Source organism: Phyllobates terribilis, unplaced genomic scaffold (assembly GCF_046119375.1).
Source record: "Phyllobates terribilis strain yellow unplaced genomic scaffold, ASM4611937v1 Scaffold_142__1_contigs__length_4687701, whole genome shotgun sequence".
Taxonomy (NCBI): domain Eukaryota; kingdom Metazoa; phylum Chordata; class Amphibia; order Anura; family Dendrobatidae; genus Phyllobates; species Phyllobates terribilis.
In genome coordinates, this window is record NW_027362902.1 from 2,364,134 (window position 1) to 2,390,150 (window position 26,017).

General features: G+C 44.9%; 16 non-coding genes and 2 pseudogenes across 16 annotated transcripts; all 18 read left to right on the top strand.

The window, feature by feature from the left end:
- Positions 1-2,346: 2,346 nt before the first annotated feature.
- On the top strand, positions 2,347-2,548 carry LOC141206362 (U2 spliceosomal RNA; annotated as a pseudogene).
- A 1,115-nt stretch (positions 2,549-3,663) lies between these two features.
- On the top strand, positions 3,664-3,779 carry LOC141206401 (U2 spliceosomal RNA; annotated as a pseudogene).
- Positions 3,780-4,303: 524 nt separating this feature from the next.
- On the top strand, positions 4,304-4,485 carry LOC141206195 (U2 spliceosomal RNA). The gene has a single exon (XR_012276861.1). It is a non-coding gene; the product is annotated as a U2 spliceosomal RNA (small nuclear RNA).
- A 1,115-nt stretch (positions 4,486-5,600) lies between these two features.
- Positions 5,601-5,791, top strand: LOC141205653 (U2 spliceosomal RNA). The gene has a single exon (XR_012276333.1). It is a non-coding gene; the product is annotated as a U2 spliceosomal RNA (small nuclear RNA).
- A 1,118-nt stretch (positions 5,792-6,909) lies between these two features.
- LOC141205655 (U2 spliceosomal RNA) lies at positions 6,910-7,100 on the top strand. The gene has a single exon (XR_012276334.1). It is a non-coding gene; the product is annotated as a U2 spliceosomal RNA (small nuclear RNA).
- Positions 7,101-8,215: 1,115 nt separating this feature from the next.
- On the top strand, positions 8,216-8,406 carry LOC141205656 (U2 spliceosomal RNA). Its single transcript, XR_012276335.1, has one exon. It is a non-coding gene; the product is annotated as a U2 spliceosomal RNA (small nuclear RNA).
- Positions 8,407-9,521: 1,115 nt separating this feature from the next.
- LOC141205657 (U2 spliceosomal RNA) lies at positions 9,522-9,712 on the top strand. The gene has a single exon (XR_012276336.1). It is a non-coding gene; the product is annotated as a U2 spliceosomal RNA (small nuclear RNA).
- A 1,115-nt stretch (positions 9,713-10,827) lies between these two features.
- LOC141205659 (U2 spliceosomal RNA) lies at positions 10,828-11,018 on the top strand. The gene has a single exon (XR_012276338.1). It is a non-coding gene; the product is annotated as a U2 spliceosomal RNA (small nuclear RNA).
- A 2,001-nt stretch (positions 11,019-13,019) lies between these two features.
- Positions 13,020-13,203, top strand: LOC141206323 (U2 spliceosomal RNA). Its single transcript, XR_012276957.1, has one exon. It is a non-coding gene; the product is annotated as a U2 spliceosomal RNA (small nuclear RNA).
- A 1,115-nt stretch (positions 13,204-14,318) lies between these two features.
- On the top strand, positions 14,319-14,509 carry LOC141205660 (U2 spliceosomal RNA). Its single transcript, XR_012276339.1, has one exon. It is a non-coding gene; the product is annotated as a U2 spliceosomal RNA (small nuclear RNA).
- A 1,115-nt stretch (positions 14,510-15,624) lies between these two features.
- LOC141206180 (U2 spliceosomal RNA) lies at positions 15,625-15,815 on the top strand. Its single transcript, XR_012276846.1, has one exon. It is a non-coding gene; the product is annotated as a U2 spliceosomal RNA (small nuclear RNA).
- A 1,115-nt stretch (positions 15,816-16,930) lies between these two features.
- LOC141206076 (U2 spliceosomal RNA) lies at positions 16,931-17,121 on the top strand. Its single transcript, XR_012276742.1, has one exon. It is a non-coding gene; the product is annotated as a U2 spliceosomal RNA (small nuclear RNA).
- A 1,115-nt stretch (positions 17,122-18,236) lies between these two features.
- On the top strand, positions 18,237-18,427 carry LOC141205661 (U2 spliceosomal RNA). The gene has a single exon (XR_012276340.1). It is a non-coding gene; the product is annotated as a U2 spliceosomal RNA (small nuclear RNA).
- Positions 18,428-19,542: 1,115 nt separating this feature from the next.
- On the top strand, positions 19,543-19,733 carry LOC141205662 (U2 spliceosomal RNA). Its single transcript, XR_012276341.1, has one exon. It is a non-coding gene; the product is annotated as a U2 spliceosomal RNA (small nuclear RNA).
- Positions 19,734-20,848: 1,115 nt separating this feature from the next.
- Positions 20,849-21,039, top strand: LOC141205663 (U2 spliceosomal RNA). Its single transcript, XR_012276342.1, has one exon. It is a non-coding gene; the product is annotated as a U2 spliceosomal RNA (small nuclear RNA).
- Positions 21,040-22,157: 1,118 nt separating this feature from the next.
- Positions 22,158-22,348, top strand: LOC141205664 (U2 spliceosomal RNA). The gene has a single exon (XR_012276343.1). It is a non-coding gene; the product is annotated as a U2 spliceosomal RNA (small nuclear RNA).
- A 1,115-nt stretch (positions 22,349-23,463) lies between these two features.
- Positions 23,464-23,654, top strand: LOC141205665 (U2 spliceosomal RNA). The gene has a single exon (XR_012276344.1). It is a non-coding gene; the product is annotated as a U2 spliceosomal RNA (small nuclear RNA).
- Positions 23,655-24,769: 1,115 nt separating this feature from the next.
- On the top strand, positions 24,770-24,960 carry LOC141205666 (U2 spliceosomal RNA). The gene has a single exon (XR_012276345.1). It is a non-coding gene; the product is annotated as a U2 spliceosomal RNA (small nuclear RNA).
- The last annotated feature ends 1,057 nt before the right edge of the window (positions 24,961-26,017 follow it).

A 26,017-nucleotide genomic window follows, 5' to 3' on the forward strand; every position in this document is an offset into this window, starting at 1 on the left:
TGTGTGAAGAGGTGGCTAAGTTTTATGAGGATCTGTATGCAGTGAAACAGAGGGATGAATGTTTGGAGAATGATGTTTTGAGCGTGTTAGAGAGTAAGTTGAGTGAAGCAGAAAGAGAGAGAGTGATGGGTGAGGTGACTGGTGATGAGGTATGGAAGGTTATGTGTAGTATGGCTTTGAATAAGACGCCGGGGGAGGATGGCCTCCCAGTAGAATTTTATCGTGTGATGTGGGGTGTGATTGGTACGGACTTTGTGGATGTATGTAAGTATATGTGGGGAAACATGGAGGTGACTGAGAGTATGCGTGCAGGTATGGTTGTGTTAATTCCTAAGAAAGGGGATTTGAAAAGTCTGAGTAATTGGAGGCCAATAACGTTACTTAATTGTGATTATAAAATCTATGCAAAACTTATGGCTAATAGGATGCGTGATGTGATAGAGAGTGTGATTGGGGATGAGCAGTGTTGTGCGGTACCTGGGAGGCGGATTCATGAGTGTGTGTGTATGTTAAGAGATTGTCTATGGGATTGCATGGGTCGTAAGAAGAGTGTATTTTTGTTAAGTTTGGATTTTGAAAAGGCTTATGATAGGTTGTCGCATGGTTTTTTGTTCAGAGTGTTGTTAAAAATGGGTTTTCCGGCTGATTTTGTTGGGCGAGTGAGAAGTTTGTATGCGGGTGTTTATAGCTGTGTTTTAATGAATGGGTATGTGGGTAGGAAAGTGAATGTGTTTTCGGGTGTGCGACAGGGGTGTCCTTTGTCCCCTGTAGCATTTATTTGTGCAATTGAGCCATTGTTGTGTATGCTGAGGAAAGATAAGGTAATTTGTGGTGTGCAAGTGCCGGGAGGTGGAGGAAAAGAATGGAAAGTGAGTGGTTATATGGATGACGTGTGTGTATTATGTGATTCTGAATGTTCGGTGAGGCGGGTGAAGTTGTTAGTGTCTATTTTTTGTGGTGCATCTGCGTTTAAAGTGAATTGGGAAAAGAGTGAGTGTAAGGGTTTTGGAGGCGGAAGTTTAAGTAGGGATGTAGGTGTGAATGTAGTGAATGGACCTATTAAAGTTTTGGGTGTGAAGTTTTCAGAGAGTTTGGATGGGAAAGAAAGTTGGGATGATGCGAAAGGAAAAGTTGAGCAGAAGTTGAATTTTTGGAAATTGAGGAGTTTATCCTTTTTTGGGAAGATTTTAATTGTTAAGAGTGTGGTGTTGCCAATATTTTTATATATTGCGGTAGTATTTCCACCAGGATATATGTGTATGAGAAGCTTGAATAGAATTTTATTTGTTTTTTTGTGGAACTCGAAAATGGAGAGAGCTAGGAGAGAAATTTTGGTTAAAAGAGTGGAAAAAGGTGGTTTGGATTTTCCGAATTTGGACGTGTTTTTTGGTGTGAATATCGTTGTGTTTGTTTTGAAAGTGATTAGGGCGGATGGAAAGTTTTCATCTATGTGTAGGTATTTATTTGGAGCGTATTTGTTTCGTTTAAAGTGGCAAGAAAGGGATTTGCGATGTCCGATTGCTTTTGAGGTGCCTGTATGGTATGTGTGGGTTTATAAGTTTTTGGTGAGGTATGAACTGTGTGATGCAGATGTGAGATTGCTGGAGAATAAGAAGGCTGTGTATAGGATGATTGAATGTAGAGAGGTAGAATGTGGAATAAATATGGTTAGGGGTGGTGATGTGCAGAAGGTTTGGAAGAAAGTGCGGATGAGTGGTATGACCAACAAACAGAGTGAAGTTGTGTGGCAGTCTTTACATGGAGTATTACCTGTGAGAGAGTTTCAGAGGAATAGAGGTTTGGTGAGGAGTGAAATGTGTCCAAGAAATGGCTGTGGTGGAAGGGAAAGTGTGTTGCATGTTTTTTGGAATTGCCAGTATGCTAGAGATGTGATTGGGAGAATGGGGCCTTTGTGTAAAGAATTGTGTGGTGTGAATTTGTTGTCTTTTGAGTTGTTTATGTTTGGTTTGGGAATATGTGATGGGACGAAGGAAAGAGTCTTGTGGTTGATGCTTGCATGTATAAAGGAAGTGTTATGGGATGTGAGGAATGTGTATGTGTTTAAAAGGAAGGAAATTGCTGTAAAGGATAGTGTGAAGGTGATTTTGGGGAAGATGTATGTGTGTTTCCTATGGGACAAAAAGAGGAGAGGGGAAGTGGATGCAGAGGGAATATGGAAAGTTAAAAAGTGGAGATATATTGTTAGTACCTCTTGATTTTTGTTATTGTTGTTTTGAAATATGAAATAAATATTTCCGATGATGATGGGGACAGCAAATTGCGTATTGGATTTGACGCAGCTGTTTTGATGGAATTTTCCTTTGTCTGGTTTTCATAGACTGTGGAATTTCCTCGTCTGAGGAGAAAAAAAAAAAAAAAAAAAAAAAAAAAAAAATCTGTTCTTATCAGTTTAATATCTGATACGTCCCCTATCTGGGGACCATATATTAAATGGATTTTTAGAACAGGGAGATGGAAAAAGAGCTTGCTCTGTCCACTCCACGCATTGACCAGGTATTGCAGTATCTCCAGGACCGGTGCACCCCTTCTTTAATGCAGTTTCTAAAATCAGAAAGAATTGAATTCAATGTTTTTTGTTCATTTTGCTTGTTTGTCGGATTTGGGGATGGACTCTTTGGCTTTGCTTTTCTTCTCTTCATTGGATTTTTCATGTTCAAAGTTGCAGAAGCCAGATTACAAGCTCATTTTGGTTCAACTTCAGCAACTGTGCATTGCATTGCCATGTAATGTGATGCAATGCTATCTTTCTAGCTCTCCCTTTTTACTTCCTTTTGGATAAACAGACATATTAGGCAAGCATTTTGGAGCTTTCACCTAAATAACTACAGGTGGTGAGATAAGCTGCACAATATAATTGACCTTTCAGTATATTGTTGCACACACACCATCTATTTAGCAAATGCCCTTGTTATCAACAGCAGCCTTTTAAACTCACCTGAGCTAACAGGTATGTGCGCTGGTTACTCTGCTGCGCTTAAAATTTCTTTTTTGGTTTGCTACAATGCCTTTTCTGAAACGTTGTCTCCTTCTGCTGGAACACTGACTTCTTTCATTTAATGCCTGCAGACTATAAAAGAGAACCCAACCCAAAAAGTTTGGTTAATTAGTCTGTGGCATTCTGTTAAACTGTTGCTTATGGCGGTCTCTGTGAGCTTCTCAGCGACATTCAGCCAGCCAGGTATCCTGCCTGCAGTAGATGGAATGTGGCAATGGAACGCTGGCTGCGCGTGTCATAATAGGCTCTGAGCCTTTATATACCTGTGCACAGCAGCAGCCACCTTCAGTCTGCTGCTGGACAGCCAGCAGCAGCAGCAGCAGGAGAGGTATGTAATCAGGAGCCCTCCTGCTAAGGGTAGACAGCTGCTGGTTCCACCCCACCCCCCGCCTTAATTGGTTCTCCTCCCTTCCAACGGTGTTGAGGCGGGTGGGAACAGCAGGGGGTGAAGGTGCTGTGTTTAAAGAGGTGGAGTTATGCAGATCTAAAACGCGTGGATTGCAGCAGCAGCAAGCCGAAAAGTGCAGGCATGTAAGGGATCTAGAGGTTGACAACATGTCTTCTTAACGGAAGTCCAGGAGCTCATCTCCACAAATGGACTTTTCAGGATCCTTGGGTGGCTCCGTAGTTTGAAACCAATTCTGGTTATCGCTTCTCGGCCTTTTGGCTAAGATCAAGTGTAGTATCATTTAAAAAGGCAGTTTTGTCCTTGGGCTGCCCTAGTAAATTGATGCATATTACACACTGGTTTGGTGCACTTGTTAGTACGCCAGGTGGCTCATAGAGTTATCTGATGGAAAACATGGCCCTCCAGGATCGAAGTCACTAGTCTGGGTAAGTGTGAGGGCTTTGGAGCAATGTGCCCCAGGAGTAGGCGCCCTGGTGGGAGTCCAAGCTTACTGGGACTGGGAACCCCAGAAAGACTTGGCTTCGTAGCACGCCGCACCTTTGCCAATCATACTTTCTGAGCAACCCCCCCTATTCCTGGCCTCCGGGCTAGGAAGAGGAATTTTTATAAACCCGGTCGGAGGTCCGGTCAGCTTTGGGCTGAGAAACCAACACAGGCTCCAGCTCCACTAGGGTGGCAGCCTAGATGGAAGCTGGGAGCACGAAAACGGCTCTTCTCCGGCTTCGGCTAGGGAGAGCATCGGAGATCCCTGACCCTCGCTGTGGCCTTCTGGCTCGGAGGGATGGGGATGGTTTATTGGGGACCCTCTCCTCCGGGAAGGGTCCACATGAATCCTCGCCTCGTGCGCTGTTTTGGTGTGACTTCGGTCACATTTTTCAGTGCCTTGGATGCAGCTTCAATCAAAAAATCTGTTCTTATCAGTTTAATATCTGATACGTCCCCTATCTGGGGACCATATATTAAATGGATTTTTAGAACAGGGAGATGGAAAAAGAGCTTGCTCTGTCCACTCCACGCATTGACCTGGTATTGCAGTATCTCCAGGACCGGTGCACCCCTTCTTTAATGCAGTTTCTAAAATCAGAAAGAATTGAATTCAATGTTTTTTGTTCATTTTGCTTGTTTGTCGGATTTGGGGATGGACTCTTTGGCTTTGCTTTTCTTCTCCTCATTGGATTTTTCATGTTCAAAGTTGCAGAAGCCAGATTACAAGCTCATTTTGGTTCAACTTCAGCAACTGTGCATTGCATTGCCATGTAATGTGATGCAATGCTATCTTTCTAGCTCTCCCTTTTTACTTCCTTTTGGATAAACAGACATATTAGGCAAGCATTTTGGAGCTTTCACCTAAATAACTACAGGTGGTGAGATAAGCTGCACAATATAATTGACCTTTCAGTATATTATTGCACACACACCATCTATTTAGCAAATGCCCTTGTTATCAACAGCAGCCTTTTAAACTCACCTGAGCTAACAGGTATGTGCGCTGGTTACTCTGCTGCGCTTAAAATTTCTTTTTTGGTTTGCTACAATGCCTTTTCTGAAACGTTGTCTCCTTCTGCTGGAACACTGACTTCTTTCATTTAATGCCTGCAGACTATAAAAGAGAACCCAACCCAAAAAGTTTGGTTGATTAGTCTGTGGCATTCTGTTAAACTGTTGCTTATGGCGGTCTCTGTGAGCTTCTCAGCGACATTCAGCCAGCCAGGTATCCTGCCTGCAGTAGATGGAATGTGGCAATGGAACGCTGGCTGCGCGTGTCATAATAGGCTCTGAGCCTTTATATACCTGTGCACAGCAGCAGCCACCTTCAGTCTGCTGCTGGACAGCCAGCAGCAGGAGCAGCAGGAGAGGTATGTAATCAGGAGCCCTCCTGCTAAGGGTAGACAGCTGCTCGTTCCACCCCACCCCCCGCCTTAATTGGTTCTCCTCCCTTCCAACGGTGTTGAGGCGGGTGGGAACAGCAGGGGGTGAAGGTGCTGTGTTTAAAGAGGTGGAGTTATGCAGATCTAAAACGCGTGGATTGCAGCAGCAGCAAGCCGAAAAGTGCAGGCATGTAAGGGATCTAGAGGTTGACAACATGTCTTCTTAACGGGAGTCCAGGAGCTCATCTCCACAAATGGACTTTTCAGGATCCTTGGGTGGCTCCGTAGTTTGAAACCAATTCTGGTTATCGCTTCTCGGCCTTTTGGCTAAGATCAAGTGTAGTATCTGTTCTTATCAGTTTAATATCTGATACGTCCCCTATCTGGGGACCATATATTAAATGGATTTTTAGAACAGGGAGATGGAAAAAGAGCTTGCTCTGTCCACTCCACGCATTGACCTGGTATTGCAGTATCTCCAGGACCGGTGCACCCCTTCTTTAATGCAGTTTCTAAAATCAGAAAGAATTGAATTCAATGTTTTTTGTTCATTTTGCTTGTTTGTCGGATTTGGGGATGGACTCTTTGGCTTTGCTTTTCTTCTCCTCATTGGATTTTTCATGTTCAAAGTTGCAGAAGCCAGATTACAAGCTCATTTTGGTTCAACTTCAGCAACTGTGCATTGCATTGCCATGTAATGTGATGCAATGCTATCTTTCTAGCTCTCCCTTTTTACTTCCTTTTGGATAAACAGACATATTAGGCAAGCATTTTGGAGCTTTCACCTAAATAACTACAGGTGGTGAGATAAGCTGCACAATATAATTGACCTTTCAGTATATTGTTGCACACACACCATCTATTTAGCAAATGCCCTTGTTATCAACAGCAGCCTTTTAAACTCACCTGAGCTAACAGGTATGTGCGCTGGTTACTCTGCTGCGCTTAAAATTTCTTTTTTGGTTTGCTACAATGCCTTTTCTGAAACGTTGTCTCCTTCTGCTGGAACACTGACTTCTTTCATTTAATGCCTGCAGACTATAAAAGAGAACCCAACCCAAAAAGTTTGGTTGATTAGTCTGTGGCATTCTGTTAAACTGTTGCTTATGGCGGTCTCTGTGAGCTTCTCAGCGACATTCAGCCAGCCAGGTATCCTGCCTGCAGTAGATGGAATGTGGCAATGGAACGCTGGCTGCGCGTGTCATAATAGGCTCTGAGCCTTTATATACTTGTGCACAGCAGCAGCCACCTTCAGTCTGTTGCTGGACAGCCAGCAGCAGCAGCAGCAGCAGGAGAGGTATGTAATCAGGAGCCCTCCTGCTAAGGGTAGACAGCTGCTCGTTCCACCCCACCCCCCGCCTTAATTGGTTCTCCTCCCTTCCAACGGTGTTGAGGCGGGTGGGAACAGCAGGGGGTGAAGGTGCTGTGTTTAAAGAGGTGGAGTTATGCAGATCTAAAACGCGTGGATTGCAGCAGCAGCAAGCCGAAAAGTGCAGGCATGTAAGGGATCTAGAGGTTGACAACATGTCTTCTTAACGGGAGTCCAGGAGCTCATCTCCACAAATGGACTTTTCAGGATCCTTGGGTGGCTCCGTAGTTTGAAACCAATTCTGGTTATCGCTTCTCGGCCTTTTGGCTAAGATCAAGTGTAGTATCTGTTCTTATCAGTTTAATATCTGATACGTCCCCTATCTGGGGACCATATATTAAATGGATTTTTAGAACAGGGAGATGGAAAAAGAGCTTGCTCTGTCCACTCCACGCATTGACCTGGTATTGCAGTATCTCCAGGACCGGTGCACCCCTTCTTTAATGCAGTTTCTAAAATCAGAAAGAATTGAATTCAATGTTTTTTGTTCATTTTGCTTGTTTGTCGGATTTGGGGATGGACTCTTTGGCTTTGCTTTTCTTCTCCTCATTGGATTTTTCATGTTCAAAGTTGCAGAAGCCAGATTACAAGCTCATTTTGGTTCAACTTCAGCAACTGTGCATTGCATTGCCATGTAATGTGATGCAATGCTATCTTTCTAGCTCTCCCTTTTTACTTCCTTTTGGATAAACAGACATATTAGGCAAGCATTTTGGAGCTTTCACCTAAATAACTACAGGTGGTGAGATAAGCTGCACAATATAATTGACCTTTCAGTATATTGTTGCACACACACCATCTATTTAGCAAATGCCCTTGTTATCAACAGCAGCCTTTTAAACTCACCTGAGCTAACAGGTATGTGCGCTGGTTACTCTGCTGCGCTTAAAATTTCTTTTTTGGTTTGCTACAATGCCTTTTCTGAAACGTTGTCTCCTTCTGCTGGAACACTGACTTCTTTCATTTAATGCCTGCAGACTATAAAAGAGAACCCAACCCAAAAAGTTTGGTTGATTAGTCTGTGGCATTCTGTTAAACTGTTGCTTATGGCGGTCTCTGTGAGCTTCTCAGCGACATTCAGCCAGCCAGGTATCCTGCCTGCAGTAGATGGAATGTGGCAATGGAACGCTGGCTGCGCGTGTCATAATAGGCTCTGAGCCTTTATATACCTGTGCACAGCAGCAGCCACCTTCAGTCTGCTGCTGGACAGCCAGCAGCAGCAGCAGCAGGAGAGGTATGTAATCAGGAGCCCTCCTGCTAAGGGTAGACAGCTGCTCGTTCCACCCCACCCCCCGCCTTAATTGGTTCTCCTCCCTTCCAATGGTGTTGAGGCGGGTGGGAACAGCAGGGGGTTAAGGTGCTGTGTTTAAAGAGGTGGAGTTATGCAGATCTAAAACGCGTGGATTGCAGCAGCAGCAAGCCGAAAAGTGCAGGCATGTAAGGGATCTAGAGGTTGACAACATGTCTTCTTAACGGGAGTCCAGGAGCTCATCTCCACAAATGGACTTTTCAGGATCCTTGGGTGGCTCCGTAGTTTGAAACCAATTCTGGTTATCGCTTCTCGGCCTTTTGGCTAAGATCAAGTGTAGTATCTGTTCTTATCAGTTTAATATCTGATACGTCCCCTATCTGGGGACCATATATTAAATGGATTTTTAGAACAGGGAGATGGAAAAAGAGCTTGCTCTGTCCACTCCACGCATTGACCTGGTATTGCAGTATCTCCAGGACCGGTGCACCCCTTCTTTAATGCAGTTTCTAAAATCAGAAAGAATTGAATTCAATGTTTTTTGTTCATTTTGCTTGTTTGTCGGATTTGGGGATGGACTCTTTGGCTTTGCTTTTCTTCTCCTCATTGGATTTTTCATGTTCAAAGTTGCAGAAGCCAGATTGCAAGCTCATTTTGGTTCAACTTCAGCAACTGTGCATTGCATTGCCATGTAATGTGATGCAATGCTATCTTTCTAGCTCTCCCTTTTTACTTCCTTTTGGATAAACAGACATATTAGGCAAGCATTTTGGAGCTTTCACCTAAATAACTACAGGTGGTGAGATAAGCTGCACAATATAATTGACCTTTCAGTATATTGTTGCACACACACCATCTATTTAGCAAATGCCCTTGTTATCAACAGCAGCCTTTTAAACTCACCTGAGCTAACAGGTATGTGCGCTGGTTACTCTGCTGCGCTTAAAATTTCTTTTTTGGTTTGCTACAATGCCTTTTCTGAAACGTTGTCTCCTTCTGCTGGAACACTGACTTCTTTCATTTAATGCCTGCAGACTATAAAAGAGAACCCAACCCAAAAAGTTTGGTTGATTAGTCTGTGGCATTCTGTTAAACTGTTGCTTATGGCGGTCTCTGTGAGCTTCTCAGCAACATTCAGCCAGCCAGGTATCCTGCCTGCAGTAGATGGAATGTGGCAATGGAACGCTGGCTGCGCGTGTCATAATAGGCTCTGAGCCTTTATATACCTGTGCACAGCAGCAGCCACCTTCAGTCTGCTGCTGGACAGCCAGCAGCAGCAGCAGCAGGAGAGGTATGTAATCAGGAGCCCTCCTGCTAAGGGTAGACAGCTGCTCGTTCCACCCCACCCCCCGCCTTAATTGGTTCTCCTCCCTTCCAACGGTGTTGAGGCGGGTGGGAACAGCAGGGGGTGAAGGTGCTGTGTTTAAAGAGGTGGAGTTATGCAGATCTAAAACGCGTGGATTGCAGCAGCAGCAAGCCGAAAAGTGCAGGCATGTAAGGGATCTAGAGGTTGACAACATGTCTTCTTAACGGGAGTCCAGGAGCTCATCTCCACAAATGGACTTTTCAGGATCCTTGGGTGGCTCCGTAGTTTGAAACCAATTCTGGTTATCGCTTCTCGGCCTTTTGGCTAAGATCAAGTGTAGTATCTGTTCTTATCAGTTTAATATCTGATACGTCCCCTATCTGGGGACCATATATTAAATGGATTTTTAGAACAGGGAGATGGAAAAAGAGCTTGCTCTGTCCACTCCACGCATTGACCTGGTATTGCAGTATCTCCAGGACCGGTGCACCCCTTCTTTAATGCAGTTTCTAAAATCAGAAAGAATTGAATTCAATGTTTTTTGTTCATTTTGCTTGTTTGTCGGATTTGGGGATGGACTCTTTGGCTTTGCTTTTCTTCTCCTCATTGGATTTTTCATGTTCAAAGTTGCAGAAGCCAGATTACAAGCTCATTTTGGTTCAACTTCAGCAACTGTGCATTGCATTGCCATGTAATGTGATGCAATGCTATCTTTCTAGCTCTCCCTTTTTACTTCCTTTTGGATAAACAGACATATTAGGCAAGCATTTTGGAGCTTTCACCTAAATAACTACAGGTGGTGAGATAAGCTGCACAATATAATTGACCTTTCAGTATATTGTTGCACACACACCATCTATTTAGCAAATGCCCTTGTTATCAACAGCAGCCTTTTAAACTCACCTGAGCTAACAGGTATGTGCGCTGGTTACTCTGCTGCGCTTAAAATTTCTTTTTTGGTTTGCTACAATGCCTTTTCTGAAACGTTGTCTCCTTCTGCTGGAACACTGACTTCTTTCATTTAATGCCTGCAGACTATAAAAGAGAACCCAACCCAAAAAGTTTGGTTGATTAGTCTGTGGCATTCTGTTAAACTGTTGCTTATGGCGGTCTCTGTGAGCTTCTCAGCGACATTCAGCCAGCCAGGTATCCTGCCTGCAGTAGATGGAATGTGGCAATGGAACGCTGGCTGCGCGTGTCATAATAGGCTCTGAGCCTTTATATACCTGTGCACAGCAGCAGCCACCTTCAGTCTGCTGCTGGACAGCCAGCAGCAGCAGCAGCAGGAGAGGTATGTAATCAGGAGCCCTCCTGCTAAGGGTAGGCAGCTGCTCGTTCCACCCCACCCCCCGCCTTAATTGGTTCTCCTCCCTTCCAACGGTGTTGAGGCGGGTGGGAACAGCAGGGGGTGAAGGTGCTGTGTTTAAAGAGGTGGAGTTATGCAGATCTAAAACGCGTGGATTGCAGCAGCAGCAAGCCGAAAAGTGCAGGCATGTAAGGGATCTAGAGGTTGACAACATGTCTTCTTAACGGGAGTCCAGGAGCTCATCTCCACAAATGGACTTTTCAGGATCCTTGGGTGGCTCCGTAGTTTGAAACCAATTCTGGTTATCGCTTCTCGGCCTTTTGGCTAAGATCAAGTGTAGTATCTGTTCTTATCAGTTTAATATCTGATACGTCCCCTATCTGGGGACCATATATTAAATGGATTTTTAGAACAGGGAGATGGAAAAAGAGCTTGCTCTGTCCACTCCACGCATTGACCTGGTATTGCAGTATCTCCAGGACCGGTGCACCCCTTCTTTAATGCAGTTTCTAAAATCAGAAAGAATTGAATTCAATGTTTTTTGTTCATTTTGCTTGTTTGTCGGATTTGGGGATGGACTCTTTGGCTTTGCTTTTCTTCTCCTCATTGGATTTTTCATGTTCAAAGTTGCAGAAGCCAGATTACAAGCTCATTTTGGTTCAACTTCAGCAACTGTGCATTGCATTGCCATGTAATGTGATGCAATGCTATCTTTCTAGCTCTCCCTTTTTACTTCCTTTTGGATAAACAGACATATTAGGCAAGCATTTTGGAGCTTTCACCTAAATAACTACAGGTGGTGAGATAAGCTGCACAATATAATTGACCTTTCAGTATATTGTTGCACACACACCATCTATTTAGCAAATGCCCTTGTTATCAACAGCAGCCTTTTAAACTCACCTGAGCTAGCAGGTATGTGCGCTGGTTACTCTGCTGCGCTTAAAATTTCTTTTTTGGTTTGCTACAATGCCTTTTCTGAAACGTTGTCTCCTTCTGCTGGAACACTGACTTCTTTCATTTAATGCCTGCAGACTATAAAAGAGAACCCAACCCAAAAAGTTTGGTTGATTAGTCTGTGGCATTCTGTTAAACTGTTGCTTATGGCGGTCTCTGTGAGCTTCTCAGCGACATTCAGCCAGCCAGGTATCCTGCCTGCAGTAGATGGAATGTGGCAATGGAACGCTGGCTGCGCGTGTCATAATAGGCTCTGAGCCTTTATATACCTGTGCACAGCAGCAGCCACCTTCAGTCTGCTGCTGGACAGCCAGCAGCAGCAGCAGCAGGAGAGGTATGTAATCAGGAGCCCTCCTGCTAAGGGTAGACAGCTGCTCGTTCCACCCCACCCCCCGCCTTAATTGGTTCTCCTCCCTTCCAACGGTGTTGAGGCGGGTGGGAACAGCAGGGGGTGAAGGTGCTGTGTTTAAAGAGGTGGAGTTATGCAGATCTAAAACGCGTGGATTGCAGCAGCAGCAAGCCGAAAAGTGCAGGCATGTAAGGGATCTAGAGGTTGACAACATGTCTTCTTAACGGGAGTCCAGGAGCTCATCTCCACAAATGGACTTTTCAGGATCCTTGGGTGGCTCCGTAGTTTGAAACCAATTCTGGTTATCGCTTCTCGGACTTTTGGCTAAGATCAAGTGTAGTATCTTTCGAAAAGGCGGTTTTGGATGTTGGCCGCCCTAGTAGATTGATACATTATGCACACTGGGGTTTAGGCGCTTGTTAGTACGCCAGATGGCTAATATAGTCATCTGGTGGAAAGCATGGCCCCCCAGGATCGACGCCATTGGGCCGGGGAAGATCGAAAGCCCGAAGTGTGAAGTGCCCCAGGAGTGGTGACCCTGGGGTGCCTTAACTCACTGGGATTGGGAACCCCACTTGAGTTTATGGCACATTTGCACAAGCACTTCAAATTTTCTTTCTTCGCACACACCCTTATTCCGGGCCTTCTGGCCTTAGGATGGGGAATTTTTTAATTCCCGGTCGAAGGTCCGGGCAGTATTATACTGTGAAACCTTCACTATTTATTTAATTTCTTTGTCACTGTGTGTCCACTTATTCACGTGTGTCACGTCCTACTAGGATTTTGTCGGGATGCGGTTCCCTTACGGGTTCCTCTCTTGGCAGGTCTAGGGGGGGAGTGTGTGGCCATAAGGTTCCGCTCCCCCCTGAACCCCCCTGGCTCTCCTCTTTCGGGAGGAGAGCGTTGTTGGCTCCCCTCTTCCAGGAGGGGAGCACAGTCTTTGGCTCCCAGTGCCTTGCTCGGGTGAGAACTCGGGCAGGTGCTGGGGGTAAGATTGGGTCGCCTCTGGCTTCTGCTGGAGGTGGCTTTTTGTCCCTGTTCCTCGCTGTGGCCTTTTGGCTCGGAGGGACGGGGAATGGTTTGGGGGACCCTTCTCCTTTTGGAGAGGGTTTCAAGAAGACCAGCATCCTAGTGCACTTTTTTTGTGGCACTTGTCACTTTTTTAAGCGCACTCGGGTTTTGTACACGAATTCGGGCTTTCGATAAAAAAAAAAAAAAAAATCTGTTCTTATCAGTTTAATATCTGATACGTCCCCTATCTGGGGACCATATATTAAATGGATTTTTAGAACAGGGAGATGGAAAAAGAGCTTGCTCTGTCCACTCCACGCATTGACCTGGTATTGCAGTATCTCCAGGACCGGTGCACCCCTTCTTTAATGCAGTTTCTAAAATCAGAAAGAATTGAATTCAATGTTTTTTGTTCATTTTGCTTGTTTGTCGGATTTGGGGATGGACTCTTTGGCTTTGCTTTTCTTCTCCTCATTGGATTTTTCATGTTCAAAGTTGCAGAAGCCAGATTACAAGCTCATTTTGGTTCAACTTCAGCAACTGTGCATTGCATTGCCATGTAATGTGATGCAATGCTATCTTTCTAGCTCTCCCTTTTTACTTCCTTTTGGATAAACAGACATATTAGGCAAGCATTTTGGAGCTTTCACCTAAATAACTACAGGTGGTGAGATAAGCTGCACAATATAATTGACCTTTCAGTATATTGTTGCACACACACCATCTATTTAGCAAATGCCCTTGTTATCAACAGCAGCCTTTTAAACTCACCTGAGCTAACAGGTATGTGCGCTGGTTACTCTGCTGCGCTTAAAATTTCTTTTTTGGTTTGCTACAATGCCTTTTCTGAAACGTTGTCTCCTTCTGCTGGAACACTGACTTCTTTCATTTAATGCCTGCAGACTATAAAAGAGAACCCAACCCAAAAAGTTTGGTTGATTAGTCTGTGGCATTCTGTTAAACTGTTGCTTATGGCGGTCTCTGTGAGCTTCTCAGCGACATTCAGCCAGCCAGGTATCCTGCCTGCAGTAGATGGAATGTGGCAATGGAACGCTGGCTGCGCGTGTCATAATAGGCTCTGAGCCTTTATATACCTGTGCACAGCAGCAGCCACCTTCAGTCTGCTGCTGGACAGCCAGCAGCAGCAGCAGCAGGAGAGGTATGTAATCAGGAGCCCTCCTGCTAAGGGTAGACAGCTGCTCGTTCCACCCCACCCCCCGCCTTAATTGGTTCTCCTCCCTTCCAACGGTGTTGAGGCGGGTGGGAACAGCAGGGGGTGAAGGTGCTGTGTTTAAAGAGGTGGAGTTATGCAGATCTAAAACGCGTGGATTGCAGCAGCAGCAAGCCGAAAAGTGCAGGCATGTAAGGGATCTAGAGGTTGACAACATGTCTTCTTAACGGGAGTCCAGGAGCTCATCTCCACAAATGGACTTTTCAGGATCCTTGGGTGGCTCCGTAGTTTGAAACCAATTCTGGTTATCGCTTCTCGGCCTTTTGGCTAAGATCAAGTGTAGTATCTGTTCTTATCAGTTTAATATCTGATACGTCCCCTATCTGGGGACCATATATTAAATGGATTTTTAGAACAGGGAGATGGAAAAAGAGCTTGCTCTGTCCACTCCACGCATTGACCTGGTATTGCAGTATCTCCAGGACCGGTGCACCCCTTCTTTAATGCAGTTTCTAAAATCAGAAAGAATTGAATTCAATGTTTTTTGTTCATTTTGCTTGTTTGTCGGATTTGGGGATGGACTCTTTGGCTTTGCTTTTCTTCTCCTCATTGGATTTTTCATGTTCAAAGTTGCAGAAGCCAGATTACAAGCTCATTTTGGTTCAACTTCAGCAACTGTGCATTGCATTGCCATGTAATGTGATGCAATGCTATCTTTCTAGCTCTCCCTTTTTACTTCCTTTTGGATAAACAGACATATTAGGCAAGCATTTTGGAGCTTTCACCTAAATAACTACAGGTGGTGAGATAAGCTGCACAATATAATTGACCTTTCAGTATATTGTTGCACACACACCATCTATTTAGCAAATGCCCTTGTTATCAACAGCAGCCTTTTAAACTCACCTGAGCTAACAGGTATGTGCGCTGGTTACTCTGCTGCGCTTAAAATTTCTTTTTTGGTTTGCTACAATGCCTTTTCTGAAACGTTGTCTCCTTCTGCTGGAACACTGACTTCTTTCATTTAATGCCTGCAGACTATAAAAGAGAACCCAACCCAAAAAGTTTGGTTGATTAGTCTGTGGCATTCTGATAAACTGTTGCTTATGGCGGTCTCTGTGAGCTTCTCAGCGACATTCAGCCAGCCAGGTACCCTGCCTGCAGTAGATGGAATGTGGCAATGGAACGCTGGCTGCGCGTGTCATAATAGGCTCTGAGCCTTTATATACCTGTGCACAGCAGCAGCCACCTTCAGTCTGCTGCTGGACAGCCAGCAGCAGCAGCAGCAGGAGAGGTATGTAATCAGGAGCCCTCCTGCTAAGGGTAGACAGCTGCTCGTTCCACCCCACCCCCCGCCTTAATTGGTTCTCCTCCCTTCCAACGGTGTTGAGGCGGGTGGGAACAGCAGGGGGTGAAGGTGCTGTGTTTAAAGAGGTGGAGTTATGCAGATCTAAAACGCGTGGATTGCAGCAGCAGCAAGCCGAAAAGTGCAGGCATGTAAGGGATCTAGAGGTTGACAACATGTCTTCTTAACGGGAGTCCAGGAGCTCATCTCCACAAATGGACTTTTCAGGATCCTTGGGTGGCTCCGTAGTTTGAAACCAATTCTGGTTATCGCTTCTCGGACTTTTGGCTAAGATCAAGTGTAGTATCTGTTCTTATCAGTTTAATATCTGATACGTCCCCTATCTGGGGACCATATATTAAATGGATTTTTAGAACAGGGAGATGGAAAAAGAGCTTGCTCTGTCCACTCCACGCATTGACCTGGTATTGCAGTATCTCCAGGACCGGTGCACCCCTTCTTTAATGCAGTTTCTAAAATCAGAAAGAATTGAATTCAATGTTTTTTGTTCATTTTGCTTGTTTGTCGGATTTGGGGATGGACTCTTTGGCTTTGCTTTTCTTCTCCTCATTGGATTTTTCATGTTCAAAGTTGCAGAAGCCAGATTACAAGCTCATTTTGGTTCAACTTCAGCAACTGTGCATTGCATTGCCATGTAATGTGATGCAATGCTATCTTTCTAGCTCTCCCTTTTTACTTCCTTTTGGATAAACAGACATATTAGGCAAGCATTTTGGAGCTTTCACCTAAATAACTACAGGTGGTGAGATAAGCTGCACAATATAATTGACCTTTCAGTATATTGTTGCACACACACCATCTATTTAGCAAATGCCCTTGTTATCAACAGCAGCCTTTTAAACTCACCTGAGCTAACAGGTATGTGCGCTGGTTACTCTGCTGCGCTTAAAATTTCTTTTTTGGTTTGCTACAATGCCTTTTCTGAAACGTTGTCTCCTTCTGCTGGAACACTGACTTCTTTCATTTAATGCCTGCAGACTATAAAAGAGAACCCAACCCAAAAAGTTTGGTTGATTAGTCTGTGGCATTCTGTTAAACTGTTGCTTATGGCGGTCTCTGTGAGCTTCTCAGCGACATTCAGCCAGCCAGGTATCCTGCCTGCAGTAGATGGAATGTGGCAATGGAACGCTGGCTGCGCGTGTCATAATAGGCTCTGAGCCTTTATATACCTGTGCACAGCAGCAGCCACCTTCAGTCTGCTGCTGGACAGCCAGCAGCAGCAGCAGCAGGAGAGGTATGTAATCAGGAGCCCTCCTGCTAAGGGTAGACAGCTGCTCGTTCCACCCCACCCCCCGCCTTAATTGGTTCTCCTCCCTTCCAACGGTGTTGAGGCGGGTGGGAACAGCAGGGGGTGAAGGTGCTGTGTTTAAAGAGGTGGAGTTATGCAGATCTAAAACGCGTGGATTGCAGCAGCAGCAAGCCGAAAAGTGCAGGCATGTAAGGGATCTAGAGGTTGACAACATGTCTTCTTAACGGGAGTCCAGGAGCTCATCTCCACAAATGGACTTTTCAGGATCCTTGGGTGGCTCCGTAGTTTGAAACCAATTCTGGTTATCGCTTCTCGGCCTTTTGGCTAAGATCAAGTGTAGTATCTGTTCTTATCAGTTTAATATCTGATACGTCCCCTATCTGGGGACCATATATTAAATGGATTTGTAGAACAGGGAGATGGAAAAAGAGCTTGCTCTGTCCACTCCACGCATTGACCTGGTATTGCAGTATCTCCAGGACCGGTGCACCCCTTCTTTAATGCAGTTTCTAAAATCAGAAAGAATTGAATTCAATGTTTTTTGTTCATTTTGCTTGTTTGTCGGATTTGGGGATGGACTCTTTGGCTTTGCTTTTCTTCTCCTCATTGGATTTTTCATGTTCAATGTTGCAGAAGCCAGATTACAAGCTCATTTTGGTTCAACTTCAGCAACTGTGCATTGCATTGCCATGTAATGTGATGCAATGCTATCTTTCTAGCTCTCCCTTTTTACTTCCTTTTGGATAAACAGACATATTAGGCAAGCATTTTGGAGCTTTCACCTAAATAACTACAGGTGGTGAGATAAGCTGCACAATATAATTGACCTTTCAGTATATTGTTGCACACACACCATCTATTTAGCAAATGCCCTTGTTATCAACAGCAGCCTTTTAAACTCACCTGAGCTAACAGGTATGTGCGCTGGTTACTCTGCTGCGCTTAAAATTTCTTTTTTGGTTTGCTACAATGCCTTTTCTGAAACGTTGTCTCCTTCTGCTGGAACACTGACTTCTTTCATTTAATGCCTGCAGACTATAAAAGAGAACCCAACCCAAAAAGTTTGGTTGATTAGTCTGTGGCATTCTGTTAAACTGTTGCTTATGGCGGTCTCTGTGAGCTTCTCAGCGACATTCAGCCAGCCAGGTATCCTGCCTGCAGTAGATGGAATGTGGCAATGGAACGCTGGCTGCGCGTGTCATAATAGGCTCTGAGCCTTTATATACCTGTGCACAGCAGCAGCCACCTTCAGTCTGCTGCTGGACAGCCAGCAGCAGCAGCAGCAGGAGAGGTATGTAATCAGGAGCCCTCCTGCTAAGGGTAGACAGCTGCTCGTTCCACCCCACCCCCCGCCTTAATTGGTTCTCCTCCCTTCCAACGGTGTTGAGGCGGGTGGGAACAGCAGGGGGTGAAGGTGCTGTGTTTAAAGAGGTGGAGTTATGCAGATCTAAAACGCGTGGATTGCAGCAGCAGCAAGCCGAAAAGTGCAGGCATGTAAGGGATCTAGAGGTTGACAACATGTCTTCTTAACGGGAGTCCAGGAGCTCATCTCCACAAATGGACTTTTCAGGATCCTTGGGTGGCTCCGTAGTTTGAAACCAATTCTGGTTATCGCTTCTCGGCCTTTTGGCTAAGATCAAGTGTAGTATCTGTTCTTATCAGTTTAATATCTGATACGTCCCCTATCTGGGGACCATATATTAAATGGATTTTTAGAACAGGGAGATGGAAAAAGAGCTTGCTCTGTCCACTCCACGCATTGACCTGGTATTGCAGTATCTCCAGGACCGGTGCACCCCTTCTTTAATGCAGTTTCTAAAATCAGAAAGAATTGAATTCAATGTTTTTTGTTCATTTTGCTTGTTTGTCGGATTTGGGGATGGACTCTTTGGCTTTGCTTTTCTTCTCCTCATTGGATTTTTCATGTTCAAAGTTGCAGAAGCCAGATTACAAGCTCATTTTGGTTCAACTTCAGCAACTGTGCATTGCATTGCCATGTAATGTGATGCAATGCTATCTTTCTAGCTCTCCCTTTTTACTTCCTTTTGGATAAACAGACATATTAGGCAAGCATTTTGGAGCTTTCACCTAAATAACTACAGGTGGTGAGATAAGCTGCACAATATAATTGACCTTTCAGTATATTGTTGCACACACACCATCTATTTAGCAAATGCCCTTGTTATAAACTGCAGCCTTTTAAACTCACCTGAGCTAACAGGTATGTGCGCTGGTTACTCTGCTGCGCTTAAAATTTCTTTTTTGGTTTGCTACAATGCCTTTTCTGAAACGTTGTCTCCTTCTGCTGGAACACTGACTTCTTTCATTTAATGCCTGCAGACTATAAAAGAGAACCCAACCCAAAAAGTTTGGTTGATTAGTCTGTGGCATTCTGTTAAACTGTTGCTTATGGCGGTCTCTGTGAGCTTCTCAGCGACATTCAGCCAGCCAGGTATCCTGCCTGCAGTAGATGGAATGTGGCAATGGAACGCTGGCTGCGCGTGTCATAATAGGCTCTGAGCCTTTATATACCTGTGCACAGCAGCAGCCACCTTCAGTCTGCTGCTGGACAGCCAGCAGCAGCAGCAGCAGGAGAGGTATGTAATCAGGAGCCCTCCTGCTAAGGGTAGACAGCTGCTCGTTCCACCCCACCCCCCGCCTTAATTGGTTCTCCTCCCTTCCAACGGTGTTGAGGCGGGTGGGAACAGCAGGGGGTGAAGGTGCTGTGTTTAAAGAGGTGGAGTTATGCAGATCTAAAACGCGTGGATTGCAGCAGCAGCAAGCCGAAAAGTGCAGGCATGTAAGGGATCTAGAGGTTGACAACATGTCTTCTTAACGGGAGTCCAGGAGCTCATCTCCACAAATGGACTTTTCAGGATCCTTGGGTGGCTCCGTAGTTTGAAACCAATTCTGGTTATCGCTTCTCGGCCTTTTGGCTAAGATCAAGTGTAGTATCTGTTCTTATCAGTTTAATATCTGATACGTCCCCTATCTGGGGACCATATATTAAATGGATTTTTAGAACAGGGAGATGGAAAAAGAGCTTGCTCTGTCCACTCCACGCATTGACCTGGTATTGCAGTATCTCCAGGACCGGTGCACCCCTTCTTTAATGCAGTTTCTAAAATCAGAAAGAATTGAATTCAATGTTTTTTGTTCATTTTGCTTGTTTGTCGGATTTGGGGATGGACTCTTTGGCTTTGCTTTTCTTCTCCTCATTGGATTTTTCATGTTCAAAGTTGCAGAAGCCAGATTACAAGCTCATTTTGGTTCAACTTCAGCAACTGTGCATTGCATTGCCATGTAATGTGATGCAATGCTATCTTTCTAGCTCTCCCTTTTTACTTCCTTTTGGATAAACAGACATATTAGGCAAGCATTTTGGAGCTTTCACCTAAATAACTACAGGTGGTGAGATAAGCTGCACAATATAATTGACCTTTCAGTATATTGTTGCACACACACCATCTATTTAGCAAATGCCCTTGTTATAAACTGCAGCCTTTTAAACTCACCTGAGCTAACAGGTATGTGCGCTGGTTACTCTGCTGCGCTTAAAATTTCTTTTTTGGTTTGCTACAATGCCTTTTCTGAAACGTTGTCTCCTTCTGCTGGAACACTGACTTCTTTCATTTAATGCCTGCAGACTATAAAAGAGAACCCAACCCAAAAAGTTTGGTTGATTAGTCTGTGGCATTCTGTTAAACTGTTGCTTATGGCGGTCTCTGTGAGCTTCTCAGCGACATTCAGCCAGCCAGGTACCCTGCCTGCAGTAGATGGAATGTGGCAATGGAACGCTGGCTGCGCGTGTCATAATAGGCTCTGAGCCTTTATATACCTGTGCACAGCAGCAGCCACCTTCAGTCTGCTGCTGGACAGCCAGCAGCAGCAGCAGCAGGAGAGGTATGTAATCAGGAGCCCTCCTGCTAAGGGTAGACAGCTGCTCGTTCCACCCCACCCCCCGCCTTAATTGGTTCTCCTCCCTTCCAACGGTGTTGAGGCGGGTGGGAACAGCAGGGGGTGAAGGTGCTGTGTTTAAAGAGGTGGAGTTATGCAGATCTAAAACGCGTGGATTGCAGCAGCAGCAAGCCGAAAAGTGCAGGCATGTAAGGGATCTAGAGGTTGACAACATGTCTTCTTAACGGGAGTCCAGGAGCTCATCTCCACAAATGGACTTTTCAGGATCCTTGGGTGGCTCCGTAGTTTGAAACCAATTCTGGTTATCGCTTCTCGGCCTTTTGGCTAAGATCAAGTGTAGTATCTGTTCTTATCAGTTTAATATCTGATACGTCCCCTATCTGGGGACCATATATTAAATGGATTTTTAGAACAGGGAGATGGAAAAAGAGCTTGCTCTGTCCACTCCACGCATTGACCTGGTATTGCAGTATCTCCAGGACCGGTGCACCCCTTCTTTAATGCAGTTTCTAAAATCAGAAAGAATTGAATTCAATGTTTTTTGTTCATTTTGCTTCTTTGTCGGATTTTGGGATGGACTCTTTGGCTTTGCTTTTCTTCTCCTCATTGGATTTTTCATGTTCAAAGTTGCAGAAGCCAGATTACAAGCTCATTTTGGTTCAACTTCAGCAACTGTGCATTGCATTGCCATGTAATGTGATGCAATGCTATCTTTCTAGCTCTCCCTTTTTACTTCCTTTTGGATAAACAGACATATTAGGCAAGCATTTTGGAGCTTTCACCTAAATAACTACAGGTGGTGAGATAAGCTGCACAATATAATTGACCTTTCAGTATATTGTTGCACACACACCATCTATTTAGCAAATGCCCTTGTTATCAACAGCAGCCTTTTAAACTCACCTGAGCTAACAGGTATGTGCGCTGGTTACTCTGCTGCGCTTAAAATTTCTTTTTTGGTTTGCTACAATGCCTTTTCTGAAACGTTGTCTCCTTCTGCTGGAACACTGACTTCTTTCATTTAATGCCTGCAGACTATAAAAGAGAACCCAACCCAAAAAGTTTGGTTGATTAGTCTGTGGCATTCTGTTAAACTGTTGCTTATGGCGGTCTCTGTGAGCTTCTCAGCGACATTCAGCCAGCCAGGTATCCTGCCTGCAGTAGATGGAATGTGGCAATGGAACGCTGGCTGCGCGTGTCATAATAGGCTCTGAGCCTTTATATACCTGTGCACAGCAGCAGCCACCTTCAGTCTGCTGCTGGACAGCCAGCAGCAGCAGCAGCAGCAGGAGAGGTATGTAATCAGGAGCCCTCCTGCTAAGGGTAGACAGCTGCTCGTTCCACCCCACCCCCCGCCTTAATTGGTTCTCCTCCCTTCCAACGGTGTTGAGGCGGGTGGGAACAGCAGGGGGTGAAGGTGCTGTGTTTAAAGAGGTGGAGTTATGCAGATCTAAAACGCGTGGATTGCAGCAGCAGCAAGCCGAAAAGTGCAGGCATGTAAGGGATCTAGAGGTTGACAACATGTCTTCTTAACGGGAGTCCAGGAGCTCATCTCCACAAATGGACTTTTCAGGATCCTTGGGTGGCTCCGTAGTTTGAAACCAATTCTGGTTATCGCTTCTCGGCCTTTTGGCTAAGATCAAGTGTAGTATCTGTTCTTATCAGTTTAATATCTGATACGTCCCCTATCTGGGGACCATATATTAAATGGATTTTTAGAACAGGGAGATGGAAAAAGAGCTTGCTCTGTCCACTCCACGCATTGACCTGGTATTGCAGTATCTCCAGGACCGGTGCACCCCTTCTTTAATGCAGTTTCTAAAATCAGAAAGAATTGAATTCAATGTTTGTTGTTCATTTTGCTTGTTTGTCGGATTTGGGGATGGACTCTTTGGCTTTGCTTTTCTTCTCCTCATTGGATTTTTCATGTTCAAAGTTGCAGAAGCCAGATTACAAGCTCATTTTGGTTCAACTTCAGCAACTGTGCATTGCATTGCCATGTAATGTGATGCAATGCTATCTTTCTAGCTCTCCCTTTTTACTTCCTTTTGGATAAACAGACATATTAGGCAAGCATTTTGGAGCTTTCACCTAAATAACTACAGGTGGTGAGATAAGCTGCACAATATAATTGACCTTTCAGTATATTGTTGCACACACACCATCTATTTAGCAAATGCCCTTGTTATCAACAGCAGCCTTTTAAACTCACCTGAGCTAACAGGTATGTGCGCTGGTTACTCTGCTGCGCTTAAAATGTCTTTTTTGGTTTGCTACAATGCCTTTTCTGAAACGTTGTCTCCTTCTGCTGGAACACTGACTTCTTTCATTTAATGCCTGCAGACTATAAAAGAGAACCCAACCCAAAAAGTTTGGTTGATTAGTCTGTGGCATTCTGTTAAACTGTTGCTTATGGCGGTCTCTGTGAGCTTCTCAGCGACATTCAGCCAGCCAGGTATCCTGCCTGCAGTAGATGGAATGTGGCAATGGAACGCTGGCTGCGCGTGTCATAATAGGCTCTGAGCCTTTATATACCTGTGCACAGCAGCAGCCACCTTCAGTCTGCTGCTGGACAGCCAGCAGCAGCAGCAGCAGGAGAGGTATGTAATCAGGAGCCCTCCTGCTAAGGGTAGACAGCTGCTCGTTCCACCCCACCCCCCGCCTTAATTGGTTCTCCTCCCTTCCAACGGTGTTGAGGCGGGTGGGAACAGCAGGGGGTGAAGGTGCTGTGTTTAAAGAGGTGGAGTTATGCAGATCTAAAACGCGTGGATTGCAGCAGCAGCAAGCCGAAAAGTGCAGGCATGTAAGGGATCTAGAGGTTGACAACATGTCTTCTTAACGGGAGTCCAGGAGCTCATCTCCACAAATGGACTTTTCAGGATCCTTGGGTGGCTCCGTAGTTTGAAACCAATTCTGGTTATCGCTTCTCGGCCTTTTGGCTAAGATCAAGTGTAGTATCTGTTCTTATCAGTTTAATATCTGATACGTCCCCTATCTGGGGACCATATATTAAATGGATTTTTAGAACAGGGAGATGGAAAAAGAGCTTGCTCTGTCCACTCCACGCATTGACCTGGTATTGCAGTATCTCCAGGACCGGTGCACCCCTTCTTTAATGCAGTTTCTAAAATCAGAAAGAATTGAATTCAATGTTTTTTGTTCATTTTGCTTGTTTGTCGGATTTTGGGATGGACTCTTTGGCTTTGCTTTTCTTCTCCTCATTGGATTTTTCATGTTCAAAGTTGCAGAAGCCAGATTACAAGCTCATTTTGGTTCAACTTCAGCAACTGTGCATTGCATTGCCATGTAATGTGATGCAATGCTATCTTTCTAGCTCTCCCTTTTTACTTCCTTTTGGATAAACAGACATATTAGGCAAGCATTTTGGAGCTTTCACCTAAATAACTACAGGTGGTGAGATAAGCTGCACAATATAATTGACCTTTCAGTATATTGTTGCACACACACCATCTATTTAGCAAATGCCCTTGTTATCAACAGCAGCCTTTTAAACTCACCTGAGCTAACAGGTATGTGCGCTGGTTACTCTGCTGCGCTTAAAATGTCTTTTTTGGTTTGCTACAATGCCTTTTCTGAAACGTTGTCTCCTTCTGCTGGAACACTGACTTCTTTCATTTAATGCCTGCAGACTATAAAAGAGAACCCAACCCAAAAAGTTTGGTTGATTAGTCTGTGGCATTCTGTTAAACTGTTGCTTATGGCGGTCTCTGTGAGCTTCTCAGCGACATTCAGCCAGCCAGGTATCCTGCCTGCAGTAGATGGAATGTGGCAATGGAACGCTGGCTGCGCGTGTCATAATAGGCTCTGAGCTTTTATATACCTGTGCACAGCAGCAGCCACCTTCAGTCTGCTGCTGGACAGCCAGCAGCAGCAGCAGCAGGAGAGGTATGTAATCAGGAGCCCTCCTGCTAAGGGTAGACAGCTGCTCGTTCCACCCCACCCCCCGCCTTAATTGGTTCTCCTCCCTTCCAACGGTGTTGAGGCGGGTGGGAACAGCAGGGGGTGAAGGTGCTGTGTTTAAAGAGGTGGAGTTATGCAGATCTAAAACGCGTGGATTGCAGCAGCAGCAAGCCGAAAAGTGCAGGCATGTAAGGGATCTAGAGGTTGACAACATGTCTTCTTAACGGGAGTCCAGGAGCTCATCTCCACAAATGGACTTTTCAGGATCCTTGGGTGGCTCCGTAGTTTGAAACCAATTCTGGTTATCGCTTCTCGGCCTTTTGGCTAAGATCAAGTGTAGTATCTGTTCTTATCAGTTTAATATCTGATACGTCCCCTATCTGGGGACCATATATTAAATGGATTTTTAGAACAGGGAGATGGAAAAAGAGCTTGCTCTGTCCACTCCACGCATTGACCTGGTATTGCAGTATCTCCAGGACCGGTGCACCCCTTCTTTAATGCAGTTTCTAAAATCAGAAAGAATTGAATTCAATGTTTTTTGTTCATTTTGCTTGTTTGTCGGATTTGGGGATGGACTCTTTGGCTTTGCTTTTCTTCTCCTCATTGGATTTTTCATGTTCAAAGTTGCAGAAGCCAGATTACAAGCTCATTTTGGTTCAACTTCAGCAACTGTGCATTGCATTGCCATGTAATGTGATGCAATGCTATCTTTCTAGCTCTCCCTTTTTACTTCCTTTTGGATAAACAGACATATTAGGCAAGCATTTTGGAGCTTTCACCTAAATAACTACAGGTGGTGAGATAAGCTGCACAATATAATTGACCTTTCAGTATATTGTTGCACACACACCATCTATTTAGCAAATGCCCTTGTTATCAACAGCAGCCTTTTAAACTCACCTGAGCTAACAGGTATGTGCGCTGGTTACTCTGCTGCGCTTAAAATTTCTTTTTTGGTTTGCTACAATGCCTTTTCTGAAACGTTGTCTCCTTCTGCTGGAACACTGACTTCTTTCATTTAATGCCTGCAGACTATAAAAGAGAACCCAACCCAAAAAGTTTGGTTGATTAGTCTGTGGCATTCTGTTAAACTGTTGCTTATGGCGGTCTCTGTGAGCTTCTCTACGACATTCAGCCAGCCAGGTATCCTGCCTGCAGTAGATGGAATGTGGCAATGGAACGCTGGCTGCGCGTGTCATAATAGGCTCTGAGCCTTTATATACCTGTGCACAGCAGCAGCCACCTTCAGTCTGCTGCTGGACAGCCAGCAGCAGCAGCAGCAGGAGAGGTATGTAATCAGGAGCCCTCCTGCTAAGGGTAGACAGCTGCTCGTTCCACCCCACCCCCCGCCTTAATTGGTTCTCCTCCCTTCCAACGGTGTTGAGGCGGGTGGGAACAGCAGGGGGTGAAGGTGCTGTGTTTAACACTAGGACTACTGGACTCGTGACCCCGCCTAGAACTACTGAAAGGAGTCATTTTGACTCCTTGCTTGTTTTCGTTTATTTTTAGAGTTTCATTTGTGGTTATTTATTAATAATTATATTTTTTG